The following is a 15295-nucleotide window of genomic DNA, read 5'->3' as shown; positions in this document are numbered from 1 at the left end:
TACACTGGTACAGCATAAGGAGTAGGGGCAGGATCCCCTTCCCTTTTTTCGCCACAAATTGTGAGTGAAACTCCAAATTCTGCACCCAGAATGGCCGATTACTTTGGCTGATATTGGACTTTCACATCCCCCTTCGGGAATCCTAGATCCGCCACTGAGTTACAATCGTTTCTCCTAGCTCTTTTTTTCCAACGGTCATACTGATCCCAAGGTCAATTTTATTTCACGTATGAGTTTTATCTCATTTTATTTTTACCTCTTTTCTCACAGAATCTTTCAAAATTCTGGATCTATCCACTACACTTTCTCTCACTGGACGATATACTGCACTGTTTACTGTCTATGCGCATGCGTCTGAAGACCGAAGGAGGAGACTCGATATTTTTTGTATAGGCTATCAAAAAGTATTAATTTTTATGTTAAAACAAGAATTTTTAACTTTAGATAAGTGTTATTTTCGCAAAGTTCACACTTTCAACAATGCAACAAAAATTGAGAAAACCCTGAGGAAATTGTCATTTCATGATTTTTGCGCAAAATGAGCTGTAGTGTCTCTTTAAGTTGTGATCAATTGGGGCTTGGTTGGGGCCGCAATATCGGGTAAAAATTTTCATGGGAATAAAGATTGATAAAAAAATCTAAATCTTTTAGAAATTACAACAGCTGAACAATGGCAGGGCCAAGGTGACTCAGTTGAGTGATGTGGCCCAAGGGACCAGACAGTGACTTATTAGAATTTTGCCATTCTGTTCTGTGTTCTGGAGACTATAATCCCATGATATTGATTGTTCTCTCAGAAGAATGATTTAAATATTACAGATTCAGTACTAGTATTCAGTAGTGTTTGTTTTACTACATACTGCCGATTGGATAGATTGTCATAAAATTCCCAATTTTAATAGCACGGCCCCCCTATTCCCAAAATGGTGTGGAAAATACCTGAAATTGCTTTCTTAAATAGTTATTGATTTCAAACACTGACTTTTATTGCTCAACAAACATATACAAGCAAATAGTTTTAAAAAAATAATTAATGTTTTTTAACTATTTGCTTGTAGTTATTATGTTTGTTGAGTAAATTTAATTATTATTAATAAACTTTAAAAATAAGTAAAGATTTGTTTTGACTTTTATTAAAAGATTAGTGTAGATCAATCGAATCTTGATTTCATATAAACTTTGACAATGATTTGTATCGTCTTCATTTTTGTCATTGTGGAAATGTAATGATACATCAGCTGAAATTGTTTGATGTTTCTATGCCGTTTAGTATTTAAGTTATGAGTCGAACCTGAAAAGGGTAAGAGATGGACGGACACCATAGCATGTTAATATGTGCGGTCTTAGATGGGTGTATAAAAACAAAAAAAGTGGCATGGCTTACCCGATTCAAAATAATGTCTTGATTTCTCTTTTGTAAAGTTGCACTATAAAGCAACAGTGTAAAAAAAAAATTAAGAATTTAATAATTCAGTGAGAACACAGTTAAATAGGGTCTCAATGGGTTGTAAATTTTTTGTGGGAGAAAGGGTGAAAAACAGCAGGACTGGGTTGACTTTGCAATGTGGCCCATGGGCCTCTCATTTTTAATCAAGAAACCTCATTTTTAATCAAGAAATGAGAAATGCAATTTTCCTGAATATGTATCTTGTTAGATATATATATATATATATATATATATAATAAAGAAAAATTAAAGAAAATTAGAATGCTGAAAATAACTCGTACGGTTTCATTTTCAATTTTCAAGAGTTTTGACATTATTGCTTAGTTACACATTATAGATTTAACTATGATGTAAAAAGTGTCGGATTGTATTGACACTTTAATGACTTTAAAGCGTCAATACAATCCGTCACTTTTTACATCATAGTTAAATCTTTAATGTGTAACTAAGCAATAATGTCATAACTCTTGAAAATGAAACCGGTTGAGTTATTTTCGGCGTTCTAATTTTTCTTTATTATACTATTACTTGTGTGGATATTTACTTATATTTTGGATGGAGATATATATGTATATATATAGTTTGTAAAAAAAAGAATTCGGTATTTGATACAGTAAATACATCCAATAATAAAAGTCAAGAAACACAAAACTCGAATAACATTTCACTGTAAAATGTTTTTCACAGTGAAATGTTATTCGAGTTTTGTGTTTCTTGACTTTTATTATTGGATATATATATATATATCATTGTATTTGTTCTTTTACTTTTCCATACATCCTATTTTATTATATTTTTTTTTAGGTAAGAAGCTCTGAGAATGACAGAAATCAACTTAATAATGGTACAGTGTGTTTAATTAGATTATTTAACTATTCTGTAAAACTGTATACATGTAAATAAAAAAAAATCATGTTTCAAATTGATATTTAATGAGGGGGGGGGGGTATATTGGAATCTCAGCTTATCTGTCCATCTGTCTGTGGACATCATTCTGTACTAGAGCATGCATTGTCTGGAAATTTGTTGTGCACTCTGTATTCACCACTTGATATTTTCATGGTGATCGGACAATTGTCCTACATTTCAAAGGTATTTTTTGATATGGACTTTATCATTCTTTTATGAAGAACCTAATTCTGGGCAGTCCTGCGCATGCATACCACTTTGATGCAAGTAATGAAGCAAAGAGAAAATGTTATTGTCCATTTTTGTTGACAGATTCATCACTAAATAAACTGTTTTACGCAAGTTTATTAAGTCTCAACCCCTTCTATGTTCTAATTCTACAACCATTTTTGTTGAGTTCTGAAGCGGACATGTGACTGTTCCCTTGAATATCATTACAGGTGGCCGAGTGATGTGCACAGTTAATTGTAAACTCCAATTTTAAACAAAATGTTTTTAGTTGAAACAGTTGTAATGATATAAGGCATGGTGGATATCTTTTAAGACAATTTACTGATTTAATTAAATGGGTTAACCCACTAGCTAGAGCCAGTAGGAAGGTTATGTGTATATAACACTACCACAAATACAATCTTTGATGTTTATCTTAGAATTCACCTGTGACATCATTCTATTGTTTGAATGCTCCATTATCTACAAATCTACAAGGAGAGTTTCAGACAACTATTTAGTGATGTTTTATTGAGTTCTGTTTTATGCCCCCCCCCCCCTTTGAAAAAGAGGGGGTACATATTGTTTTGATCAAATTTTACAAACACGGTAATTTCCTTATTTTTCATTGCTTGTAGCCTTTCTTAAGTAATATGTAAAGTACATCCATGGTTTATAAAAGTTGAATACATACTTGTGACCTTGGGATCGGTATTTGATTATCAGACAGAATTATGTTTTTCATCTTAGTCGTAAGATATTTTGTGAATATAGGCCCTGAGTCCTAAGCATATGTCTAAATTTGTGGTACCTCGCTTACAGCTGGTAATGTCTCGGTATGAGTGAAAAATTCTCAGTTGGACGTAAAATAAACAAACAACCATCCTATATGTAAATACACTGATGTTTCCTACTGAGTAGATGACCCCTATTGTTTTTTAGATCACAAGGTCTAGGGTCAGACTGGACATAGATATTTTCTGACCAATTACTTGACATGCAAAAACTTGGTACCCTGATTCCTCCTAAGAATTGGATGTCACCAATTGATTTTGAGGTCACAAGGTCCATGGTCAAACTGAACTTGGTAGGTACTGTCCACTCAATATCTTGAGAGCCCTTTGCTTGACAGACTTTAAACTAGGTTCCCTGGTTCTACCTACAGAGTAGATACTCCTAGTGATTTTCAGGTCAAACTACTTTGGCCATAAGATATCTATAGAGAATCCTTTGTTTGACAGTTGCCAAACTTGACACAGTGCGTGCCCTCACAGAATTGATGACCTCTATTGATCATCAAACTGGACATAACAAGATATTGTCCGCTCATTATTTTTAGAACCAATTGCTTGACAGTCATTAAACTCGGTACAATAGCTCTACCTAATATAAAGATTGTCTCTCTGATTTTTGAAAAAGAGTAGGCTCACTGGAGGCTCTCAAGAAACTCAAACATTCACAACCAAACATCTTTCAACTAGTTAACCACCGTAAAATGACTGAAATATTGCCAAAATGTCAATCAATCAAGCTAATCAATCTACCTAAAGAGCAGAACAGTCTCTGTGTCAGTATTATAGCATGAAATAAGTGTGATTATTTACTCCAAGACACTATGAATATAATGCTACGGGGTTTTTTTCTTTCTTATTTTCAGAGTTGGACTCGTTTGAATTAAGACACATTTTGGTTATGTTTGCTTTGTTGTTGGAGAAAAGCAATGAAATTCGGCTGGGAAATAACGAATGGGTGGAAAAACTGAACTGTTTGAATACCAATTTTCAACTTCTTGCCAAGTCTGAAGATACTCTACGGAAAAGACTGAATAGCAAAAGTCTGAAACAATACACGACAATCAAAGACCAAATGATTGCCTTCAAATCCGAAGAGAAGCTGAAGATATTTGTGTCATTTGTATCCCAAAAGCAGGAATACATTGACTATTTTATTCAGCATGCCACCAAACAAGGACTTTATAGATACTGTAGAACCTCTCGTCAAGTAAACACTCATACACCAGTATTTTCTCTGAATGCTGGTCAAATAAAGGAACTTACAAAAAGATTAGAATTTGATGTTCTAATGCATCCAATAGTCAAAGATGCATCTATACACAACTCAATTTCTGAAATTCGTAAGTTGAAATATATTAAACTAGTATTAAACTCACAATATTTGATTTCAACTGATTTATTAATAATTGAATTTTAATGGATTGACATATCTTATTTCTGCAGTTGAAATACCAAGAGCAATATTAAGCTGGAATGAAAATGGGCGAAAGTCTTTCTTACACAGTATAGAGAAAGGTGAAGAGAAAATCTTTCACTCTCGGTGGATGATTTTAGGCTGTGCTCAAGTTGGCAAAACCACTTTATTAAAGAAGCTTCAGGATCTCCCTCTGAATGAAGTCCTCAATACTAAACCAACGGTAGGAGTAGAGATACATTCACGAATTTTTCATGTTGAGGATGACAATCTGAAAGGTAAGGATTTAGAGTTAAACCTTAGATTTATCAAGATAGTTCTGATAGAAAATTCTCATGATATCAAACTCAAAGGCAGGACATGAGAAGGTCAAACATTTAAAATTTTGCTAGAGACAAATCTTAATTAGGCCAATTCAACTTAATTAGTAGATTATCATCCAGAGTCACCGAAAAGTATGGGCGAGTGGGAGAATTTTATTTTTATGCCCTCGAGATCGAAGATCGGGGGACATATTGTTTTTGTACTGTCTGTCATTATGAAATTCTGTCATTCTGTCTGAAACTTTAACCTTGCTAATAACTTTTGAACTGTAAGTGCTAGAGCTTTGATATTTCACATGAGTATTCTTTGTGACAAGACCTTTCCATGGATACCAACATTTTTGATCCCTTGACCTTGGAGTTTGACCTACGTTTTGAAAACTTTAACCTTGCTAATAACTTTTGAACAGAAAGTGATAGAGTTTTGATATTTCACATGATTATTCCTTGTGACAAGACCTTTCCGTGGGTACCAACATTTTTTACCCTGTGACCTCGACCTGGGAGTTTGACGTACTTTTTGAAAGCTTTAACCTTGCTAATAACTTTTGAACAGTAAAAAGTGCTAGAGCTTTGATATTTCACATGAGTGGAATATTCCTTGTGACAAGACCTTTCCGTTGGTACTAAACCCTTTGACCTTGACAATTGACCTACTTTTAAAAAAAAAAATGACAGTGGTCATAACTTCTAAATGGTAAATATTAGAGCTTTTATATTGCACATGAGCATTTCTTGTGACAAGATCTTTCTACTGGTACCAAGATATTTTCCTTGCGACCTTGGCCATTATCGGGGGCATTTGTGTTTCACAAACACATCTTGTTTAGTTTTTAATTTCTGAGAAAATTTAAATGACAAATGAGTTTTTGTCAACAGAAGTTAATATCGTAATGCCAGATGGATATCAATATATTCTTATTTCGCAGAAAAATTCCAATCTTCAAGATTTATGCCGGTAAGAATGCGAGAAATCAAGAAAACCATATTTATTTTCTTTCTGTTGCTATACCGGAAATGTAAACAAGAAGTGTAAATACCGGAGTCGGGCATGAAAATTTTCCAGAAATCGCAAGTTTCGCAAGAATAAAAGTTCAGGGCGGCCAATTTTTTAGGGGCGAGTGGGGATGATAAGGACAAGGTACGTTTGGGGCCAAATTTGGCCCCGCGTCCAAATTAAATGATATTCCTCAAAAAAAATTCATATGGTGTATACTTCCATAAAATGGTTATGATGTATTCGTAAAAAGCTTTACTTATGTATAATACATATGTAAATACAGTATAGTTTACGATAACTATGTGCCATTTTGACGTTACTTTATGCGACGTCATGAACAAGAAAGCTATGTCATGAACTCAATATGAAAATAATCCAATTTATGTCGCCGTATGCTCAAAGTTTTATTAAACAAATGTGCACTATGATTTTTATTTGTAAAGTTTAATTGACTATTTTCGAAAGTTTTAATCAGTTGTAGATAATTCGATGCGGCGGTTGCTGTGATTTGAAGGACGATTAGTGTAATTGTATCTAAGAATTGTAGAGCAACCCATATATATTCATTCAGTTTTAACATTGTATTTACATTTGCATCCAATTTGCATTGTTTTATTCTAAATTAAATGAATATCATATATGTACGTAGCGCGTGGTTACCTTAAGTAATTCTTAACCTAACAAAAAATAATCTTGTCGGTATTATATTCAATGTTTTAGCATATACACTTGCATCTATTAATTACACTCTTTATTTGAAAAAAAAATGTACAGGCTCCTGACAATTATCTTTGAATAACAAATCTTTCAATGCATTAGTATTTACGCAAAGGAAAAAAGTTTGAATCATAAATAGTATCATTGTCTCAAACCACGTCCGAAGTCCGCATGGGAGAGGATCGTATATTTTTTTTTACCCCCCCCCCCCTTCTACCTTTTGATACATGCCGATTTAGTCAGAGATATGAAAACAACTTTGGTTTCCCTATCTAATAAATCATTCAACAATTCCTTTTCGGCCAGTTTATATTGATGAATGAAGCAGAAACTGTCTACTAACAGTACCAAAGTCAATCACTATGACAGTGCATCAGCATATATAATGCCGTCAGTCAAAGATATTTATATTTTCCAGCAATTGTCAAAATAATGAAAGGTGTAAGATCTAATCAGTTTTTGACACTAAGTTTTTTCACTATACTAGTGAATAGGACTACTAGAATCTATAATTTACTAGTCCTGCTGATTTGTGACTAGTCCGGCTGCTGAAAGTAGACGGTCGAGTCGCGATGCGACGAGGGGAAGAGTGCGAGAGGGGCTTGTCCCCTCTTAAAGAGGGTGGAAGTCCGGGGGAAAAATGTAGATGCAAATTGTTCACTTGAGACAAATAAATGAAAATTTTATGACCAAATCTAGCCTCTTTTTCCTGAGTCTCTCATCAAACCATCATATTTATGCTTGAATATCATGAAGAGTACGTCAATGTGTAACATAGTACCGTATTTTGTCGAATATGATATGCACTATTTTTCAAGGATTTTTGGTGTAAAAAAGGGGTGCGCATTGTTTACCAAATAGTTTTTTTTTTTCAGGTGAAACTCGGCGGTTAAGTAATGTTTTACTCGGAGACATATCGTATGCTTGTTCACGTTTTTCACCTAATCGATCTCAAGAAAATTACTACAGAACATAAATTGTAGAAAATATTATACTTAACAATATGTAAATAATTAAATTATTATAAAACAGCCAATTAAGTTTTATTCGATCTTACATTCATATTAGATATTCATCATCGTGCAAAAGTGCCACGATATCATCATACCGTGACCATGACCGGCACACGTTTTTCTAAGCCATCGTTGTGTATAAGGACCTCATCGCTTGATTTTGTCAGACACCTATTCAGGGTACTTTCTGCATGCTGCACGATTTCCATGGATATGGGAATATGTGATTTTCTTTTGCATGCGACTGACGTACTTCATCTATCTAAATGCAGCGAAATTTCGGAGAGTTGTTTGAATTCTTCATTTCACTACCGTCTCCAAATAATGGTAGTGTACGATTACAACACATTGAACCATTGTTCACTATTTTTACTTTATTTCTATAACGTCGGCTATTTGAATTATTTGAAGTTTCAACAAAGAAAATATCGAGTGTTCAAACTTTAATGCTACATAATATCATGCTTTGCTAAAATTAATATATTATTACCGCGCTGTATTCAAATTCCTGTGCTTTGCTGAGAACTCACATTATTTCCACAAAGATTTCTAGTGAAATTTAAATTGAAAAAAGCCAAGAATACTGCTTGGTTAGAATGTTTACATTAATCACCGGTAATTACAGGGCCGTAAATTAACCTTCAATTTGGAGGAGGTAGGAAATTAGGCGGGGGTCTGGGGGCCGCCCAGGCCCCCAGACGCTGAGCACATTTTGTGCACACTGAACACGTTTCGTGCAAAATCCTTGATTCTAGGGCCTTCTAAGATGTTACTTGACTAACTCATTCTAAAAGAAAGATTTGGAATGCTTTTTAAGGGGGGTATCATGTTCTTAGTTATTGGAAACAACATAAATTCTAATGAACTTTAAATTTTAATTTTTTTTGGCTCAAAAGTTGGAGGAGGCAGCTGCCTCCTCCGCCTCCATGTAATTTACGGCCCTGAATTATGTATATTGGGAAAAGGATATCAAACAATCATTCCAGTTTTATACAAATGATAATATTGTGCTCTGGTTTAGTCCTCATTACTTTGTGCACAAATTACATGCAACTTTAATTCCAAAGGGGAGGGGGTGTCCGGACCTCCACTCTAGATCCTCGCATGATTCGGATATAGTCATTAAGCGGTGTTTTGTGCACATGCCACTAAATGTTAAGTGACCGACGGTGAGTGGGATGGTTAAAGTGTAAATGCAGGAAAAGAAAGTATTCCTTATGTGTGAAAATCGCGTTCTAATACTTCAACACCAGTTCCACGATTTAATGATGAAAATAGTAACCAATGACTAGCTATCTTGTATTTTTAAATAAGACTATATCACAGAACACGTGCGTCAGTTAGCGACAAATGTAAGGCGATTTTATAAACAAATAATTATTACAGCGACGTAGCAACAGGGGAATTTGGCCCACACATTCTTTTGTTTTGAGAATGTAGTTTTTCCATAAATTTTACATGCGAATTTTGATTTATCCCCCCCCCTTTATGGTAATACTGAATGCTTGCGAAAATTTAAGTATGAAATGATTAGAGTTGTAGATCTGTTGACATTGATTGCATTAATGCAGTCAGAGTCGTTCGTTTCTACTAAAAATGTTTTCTTAAGAAAGGTTTTTTATCTTCTTTTTTTTTTTTTTTTTATTTTTTTTTTTTATACATGTAATGATCGGGGTTCACTGGGTTTTGTCCCCTTGGAACACACAATACATGCGTATACTTTATCTTTTAGCTTACAAATGAGTTTTAATTTAGATATCTAAATACTACATCGTTCATCTATCAACTACCAACATTCACTCTTATAGCAGGGTAGATGCGAATATTCCATTACCATATATAACATGGAGTAACTTCTCCTAAATGAGTTCGACAACTTTGTAATATAAACGACAGATCGATGAAGTTGGAATTGTTTTGATAGGTAACATGCATGTCATAAAACTACAGGTACTGCATCATGTAAATAATGAACAATATATTGTAATGAATTGATTTTCAAGTGTATATATTTAAAGCAATATAAGCTGTCGGCGGCGGCAATTTTCTTAAATCACGAAAGTGTCGCTAAAACGTTTTTTCAATGCGAAATATAAAATTCTAAATTCTGTATGTTTGACTTGCTACTAATTCAATTTTTACGGGGAAAATATAACCGAATTTTGCATTCGAACTCGCACTATTATGCTCTGGTATAAAAGTACCGATTAAGCTATCGCGCTTTCATTTCCGATATTATTAAACTTTTTATTTTATAAACAAAGATTGCATTCGGTTGCAGACGTGCATTTTTTTTAAAAGCCAGGCCAAAGCCATAATAAAATTCTTACTTAATAACAAACGTCCCATATCGAAAATAAATATGAAAATGATACAAGAAAATAATACTAAAATGATACCAAAAAAATATATTTTTAATGACCAAATTTGGAACCATCTAAATCTTGGTTCCAAATTAGGTCAAAAATAATACACTTTCTAAATAATGAAACACACAAAAATATATTTTTAATATACTTTATTTCTTAGTAAAAATACAAAAATGATACATTTGATGTATTATTTCTATACTCTTGTATTATTTATGTATTAAATCCCAATTTAAAGTACAAAAATAATACATTTTGGAGTAGGATTAAAAAAGTACAAAAAAAATACAAAGTGTATTAATTTTGTATCAACATATTAATTTTGTATTATTTGGTTCACCTTGAAAAAATAGGAAAAAGAATATGATTTCTATTAATTTTGTATCAACATATAATTTTTGTATTATTTGGTTCACCTTGAAAAATTAAAATAGGAAAAAAATATGAATTGTATTAAATTTGTATCAACATCTAAGTATTCAAAGATGGGGAATAGAAATAATACATTACCAAAAAAAAGTATAAAAACAATACATATTTAAAAAAATACAAAAAAAATACATTTTGTATTTCAAAAAAGTACAAGAATGATACGCAAAAAGTATATTAATGTGCCAAAAACAATACAATGCAGTGCCTAGAAAAGTAAAAAGAATTGTAAAAAACAGGTTTTAATAGTTTTTGAAAGCAGCTTTCAATCACATTTTAAGAAAGAAATCTGACATCTTTAAAAATATATGAATAAAGCCTTCAGTCAAATCAACTTAGTTATGCAAAATCAATCAAAAGCAAGGGGAAACAAGATGTGTTTGTGAAACACAAATGTCCCCGACAATGGCCAATCCCAGAGATGGCCAAGGTCACAAGGACAAATATTTTGGTACCAGTAGAAAGATCTTGTCACAAGAAATGCTCATGTACAATATTAAAGCTCTAATATTTACCATTTAGAAGTTATGACCAATGTAAAAATAAAACTAAAAGTAGGTCAAATGTCAAGGTCAAAAGGTTTAGTACCAACGAAAAGGTCTTGTCACAAGGAATACTCATGTGAAATATCAAAGCTCTATCACTTACAGTTCAAAAGTTATTAACAAGGTTAAAGTTTTCAAAAAGTAGGTCAAACTCCAAGGTCAAAGGGTCAAAAGTGTTGGTACTCACGGAAAGGTCTTGTCACAAGGAATGCTCATGTGAAATATTAAAGCTCTACCACTTACTGTTCAAAAGTTATAAGCAAAGTTAAAGTTTTCAAAAAGTAGGTCAAACTCATAGGTCAAGGTTACAGGGTCAAAAATGTTGGTACTCACGGAAAGGTCTTGTCACAAGGAATACTCATGTGAAATATCAAAGCTCTATCACTTACAGTTCAAAAGTTATTAGCAAGGTTAAAGTTTCAGACAGAATGACAGACAGGACAAAAACAATATGCCCCCCCCCCCCCCCCCCTGGGGGGGGGGGGGCATAAAAAGACATGCATTGGCTACTAATTCAGCTACTATTAAAAGTTAAAACCATTGTTACAGTAAACATAATATCCCATGTCGCATTGGCTACTATTGTAGAGATTTAAAAAGCGACTATTAAATACTTTGGGCTATATTATCATAAATATAATAAATAATAACAAATTGTTGTCATTTTCATTGTACAAGATTCAATAAATTGCTAGATGTTTAATCAGTATTTTATACATATCTAGCCTGTCCATGATGTTATATGGTACATACATATCTAGTCTGTCAGTGAGCTGATGATATGGTATGTACATATCTAGTCTGCCCATGATCTTATATGGTATACATATCTAGTCTGTCTGTGACCTTATATGGTATTCATATCTAGTCTGTCCATGATCTTCATAACACATCAGTCTTGAGACTCATCCTCCCTCTGCTTCTGCCGTTTCTTCTGCGTTGCAAAGTGCACTAACTTTGTTCCTAAGGGCTATCTTCAAGTCACACCACTTGTCGTCAGCCTTGACCACTGCATAATCTGTAATAGAATATTATAAAAAAATATATATATAAAACATTATCATATAGTCTATCTATTGTCCCTTTATAATCTATACAAATGCAAACGGTTCATATCACATATTCACCGGATTTGAGACCATATTCACTGGAGGTACCCCTTCTGGAAATCCTGGATCTGCTGCTGTCCACCACCACCACCCCCCCCCCCCTTCTATATAGATCTATGACTATAGTGTGGAAACTGGACAAGCTTGAACTATGCAGGACGAGTAAACCCCCCCCCCCCCTCGATCTTTTTTTTTTTTAAATTTGACCGCTAAGGCCTAGGTTTTGTTTTGGAATATAGGCCTAGCTATAATTTTCAGAAAATTGTAAAGTCAACTTTACTTTGAAAAACTATCCTTCCATACTACATAAACTGAAATAGTTTCATCTGCTGCAAAATAAAGAAATCTTGGGCATTACTTTAACTTACCATGTTGTGATGATCACAAGAACTTTACGTACACCCGGCCCAAAACGTCTGGACATGCCGTTCTTGCAGGATGTCACCTTCCTTATATATTCCGTGATTCTGGACTCCGGTCCTCATTCCACTCAACCACGGAATATTTAGCAATTTATGCAAAATAACCTCCGAAATATTGCGACAGTCTAATCACTTTGAAAATGGCAGCGTCACACATTCAACCAATCAAATTTGAGAGCTACAGATTTTGGAACTTCGACCAATCGCGTGAAAGTACGAAGACGGCCGAAAATTCTAGTCTTGTATTTATCTTTCGTAAATATGCTGTTATAACTCGTTTGTTTAAATTTTCTGCTATTAGAAACTAATTCATAATTCATAGCTGTTTTTTTAAAACAAATACTAAGATTGTAATAATTTAAAATTGATTACGGAGTCACCCGAACTCTTATCTACAGTCACTTCCGCTTCCATATTTTGAAATCGTCGATCTGTGAACATTGTGAGGAAAGGAAAGCAAAACAATGGGAGAAACACGTGGAGAGTATACAATCTATTTTGTGGACAACTTGTTAAAGGCTCCTAGAGTATTCTTATGGGGTATGCGACGTGTATAACACTGGAAGAAGCAGTCCTACCAAACTTGAAAAGCCACGAGGTCGAGTGGTAATGGCGCGCCCGTGCCGATGAACTTGCACGTTGTTTTCACAATCGGTATGCATTTTTCTTATTCGTTTTCTTTAATATTATTATTTGATAAATCCTATAATTGCGTATTTGAGAAATAGATATTTATTTTTCAAAGTGACTTGTGGTAAAATCGCACCTGATAGTTGCCCGATGATGATCAATGTGAAATAATATATCGTTGTTTAAGTTCATAAATTTTAGTTGTTTTTGTTTTCATGTGACCAATTCTATCATAGGTTTTCCCAACTGCCGACTATTCCTTGTCAGATAATCCTAAAAATCCGGGAGATATAGCATAGCCTATCTAACTTTGAAGTTTGAGGAAGCAGACTGACTTTGAAGACGACAATGATGTTGATTGAATAATACCAGGATGCAGCATTGCAGAAAGTAATGACAGTAAACGTAATTCAATTCTTTAACATGAAATATTCAATTTATGACCTTTAATAAACCCAAGTAACTGTTGATAGAGTATGTCCACAAAAAATAATAATAAGCATGTTACAATCACAGACACCTAAAATTTTAACAGTAAGTTGCATGTATTCATTTATAGGGAGGGGTGTGATATATGTTTTTTCAATCTATGGCATTATTTGTAACTTAAGGATAAAATTTCAGGTGCCTGTGTTACAGTTTTAAAAAAAAATCCTTTCATTAGAGGACATTGAAGATATATATATATATGCCCCTGCGGTTGAATTTAAAAAAACAAAATTAACTCTGTGAACCTGTAGATCAAAGTGTCAGACATCTTTAGAATGAATTGTATGAACAACAATGCTGCACATCAGCATACTTTTGTTGAAGTGCTAACACGCTTCGTAAAGCATGCTGGTATAAAACAGTAACAAGTAAAGTTCATGCCCTCATTTATTTTTGAAAATGAAATTTTTTTTTTTGAAAATTAAAATTGCAGAGAAAATGTTCAATTTCAGTTGATTTCTTGTGTTTCATTTTCAGATATCTGACATGTCTTATGCCAATCAATTCCTCCAGAAGATGACACAAACTTTAAATTATGGAAGTTGCGAGCAAGAATTTTTCAAGGGAATGTCAGATGGAGAAGAAACATCAGTCAACAAGACAGTGTAAAATGATAAAGTATCTGTAATAGGTGCTTACCATATTCTGCCTATTGTGGATTCAGTGATGGTTTTTCAAACGAACTATGCTCATCAACCAAATGTCCTTAAAATCTGTGGAGTGCAGAGCCACTTTCAGGCGAGACAGTAGTGTGGTTCATTTTAGTGGACATGATTTTAGACGAGATGTGCTTTGTGAAACTTGAAACATTGTTCATTCATCATAGTGTAATGAGAACTGTTGTGGTCCATCATTCTATGCTTTAGTGAAGTAATGGAGATAATGTGAAGTACATGTGTAAATGCTCATATTCTGCACAACATATTTTTCAGTGACATTATTTCTTTGAGACCAAGCTCTGGACAGTTGATAGCCATTTATGTGTAGGACTTTATTTATTTTTCTGTGTGTGCAGTAGCAACTACCACTTGCAGTAAACCCAAACAAAGTGGAGAAATAATTTGTTGAGTTCAGAGATTACAATTTTTATTGTGTTATTTTGATGAGAAGATAGTATTAATAAGGTACAATGGTACATTGTATCTTATTGAAAAGCTTATTTAAGAGTTATCAGTAGAATTAGACTGCATGACAATTATTAGAATGGGAAACCTAGATGAAGTCAAAAGAAACTATACTGTATTTTACAGACTGTCCTGGAAATATCATGCAATAAATAATGTCTCCAGTGTTATTTACAAGTATACTTCCTTATTATTTCATTATGCATGCAACTGATAAAGTTGTCTAAACTTAAAAGTTTGAAATCTTTACTGTGAAGTTGAGAAGCTAAATCTTGCATCATGTTTTCCACAAGTTATAAGTTTTATATTTCAATTTAAAAATTAGTCAATTTTTATACAATGAAAATCACT

At 33.5% G+C, this 15295-nt stretch overlaps 2 long non-coding RNA genes across 3 annotated transcripts; one reads left to right on the top strand and one right to left on the bottom strand.

Moving 5' to 3' along the window:
* Nucleotides 1–10171: 10171 nt before the first annotated feature.
* On the bottom strand, nt 10172–12977 carry LOC125673598 (uncharacterized). Of its 2 annotated transcripts, none has more exons than XR_008796842.1 (2): nt 12648–12977; nt 10172–12188 (listed from the first exon to the last, which is right to left on the bottom strand). It is a non-coding gene; the product is annotated as an uncharacterized LOC125673598 (long non-coding RNA). The 2 variants fall into 2 exon arrangements; XR_008796843.1 differs by lacking the exon at nt 12648–12977 and adding an exon at nt 12298–12359.
* Nucleotides 12978–13102: 125 nt separating this feature from the next.
* On the top strand, nt 13103–15114 carry LOC125670432 (uncharacterized). The gene is made up of 3 exons (XR_007368197.2): nt 13103–13355; nt 13568–13730; nt 14298–15114. It is a non-coding gene; the product is annotated as an uncharacterized LOC125670432 (long non-coding RNA).
* The last annotated feature ends 181 nt before the right edge of the window (nt 15115–15295 follow it).

The sequence above is a fragment of the Ostrea edulis genome, chromosome 7, assembly GCF_947568905.1.
Source record: "Ostrea edulis chromosome 7, xbOstEdul1.1, whole genome shotgun sequence".
Lineage (NCBI taxonomy): Eukaryota > Metazoa > Mollusca > Bivalvia > Ostreida > Ostreidae > Ostrea > Ostrea edulis.
Note: the sequence above shows the minus strand (reverse complement) of the source record. Positions and strands in the feature narration are given on the sequence as shown.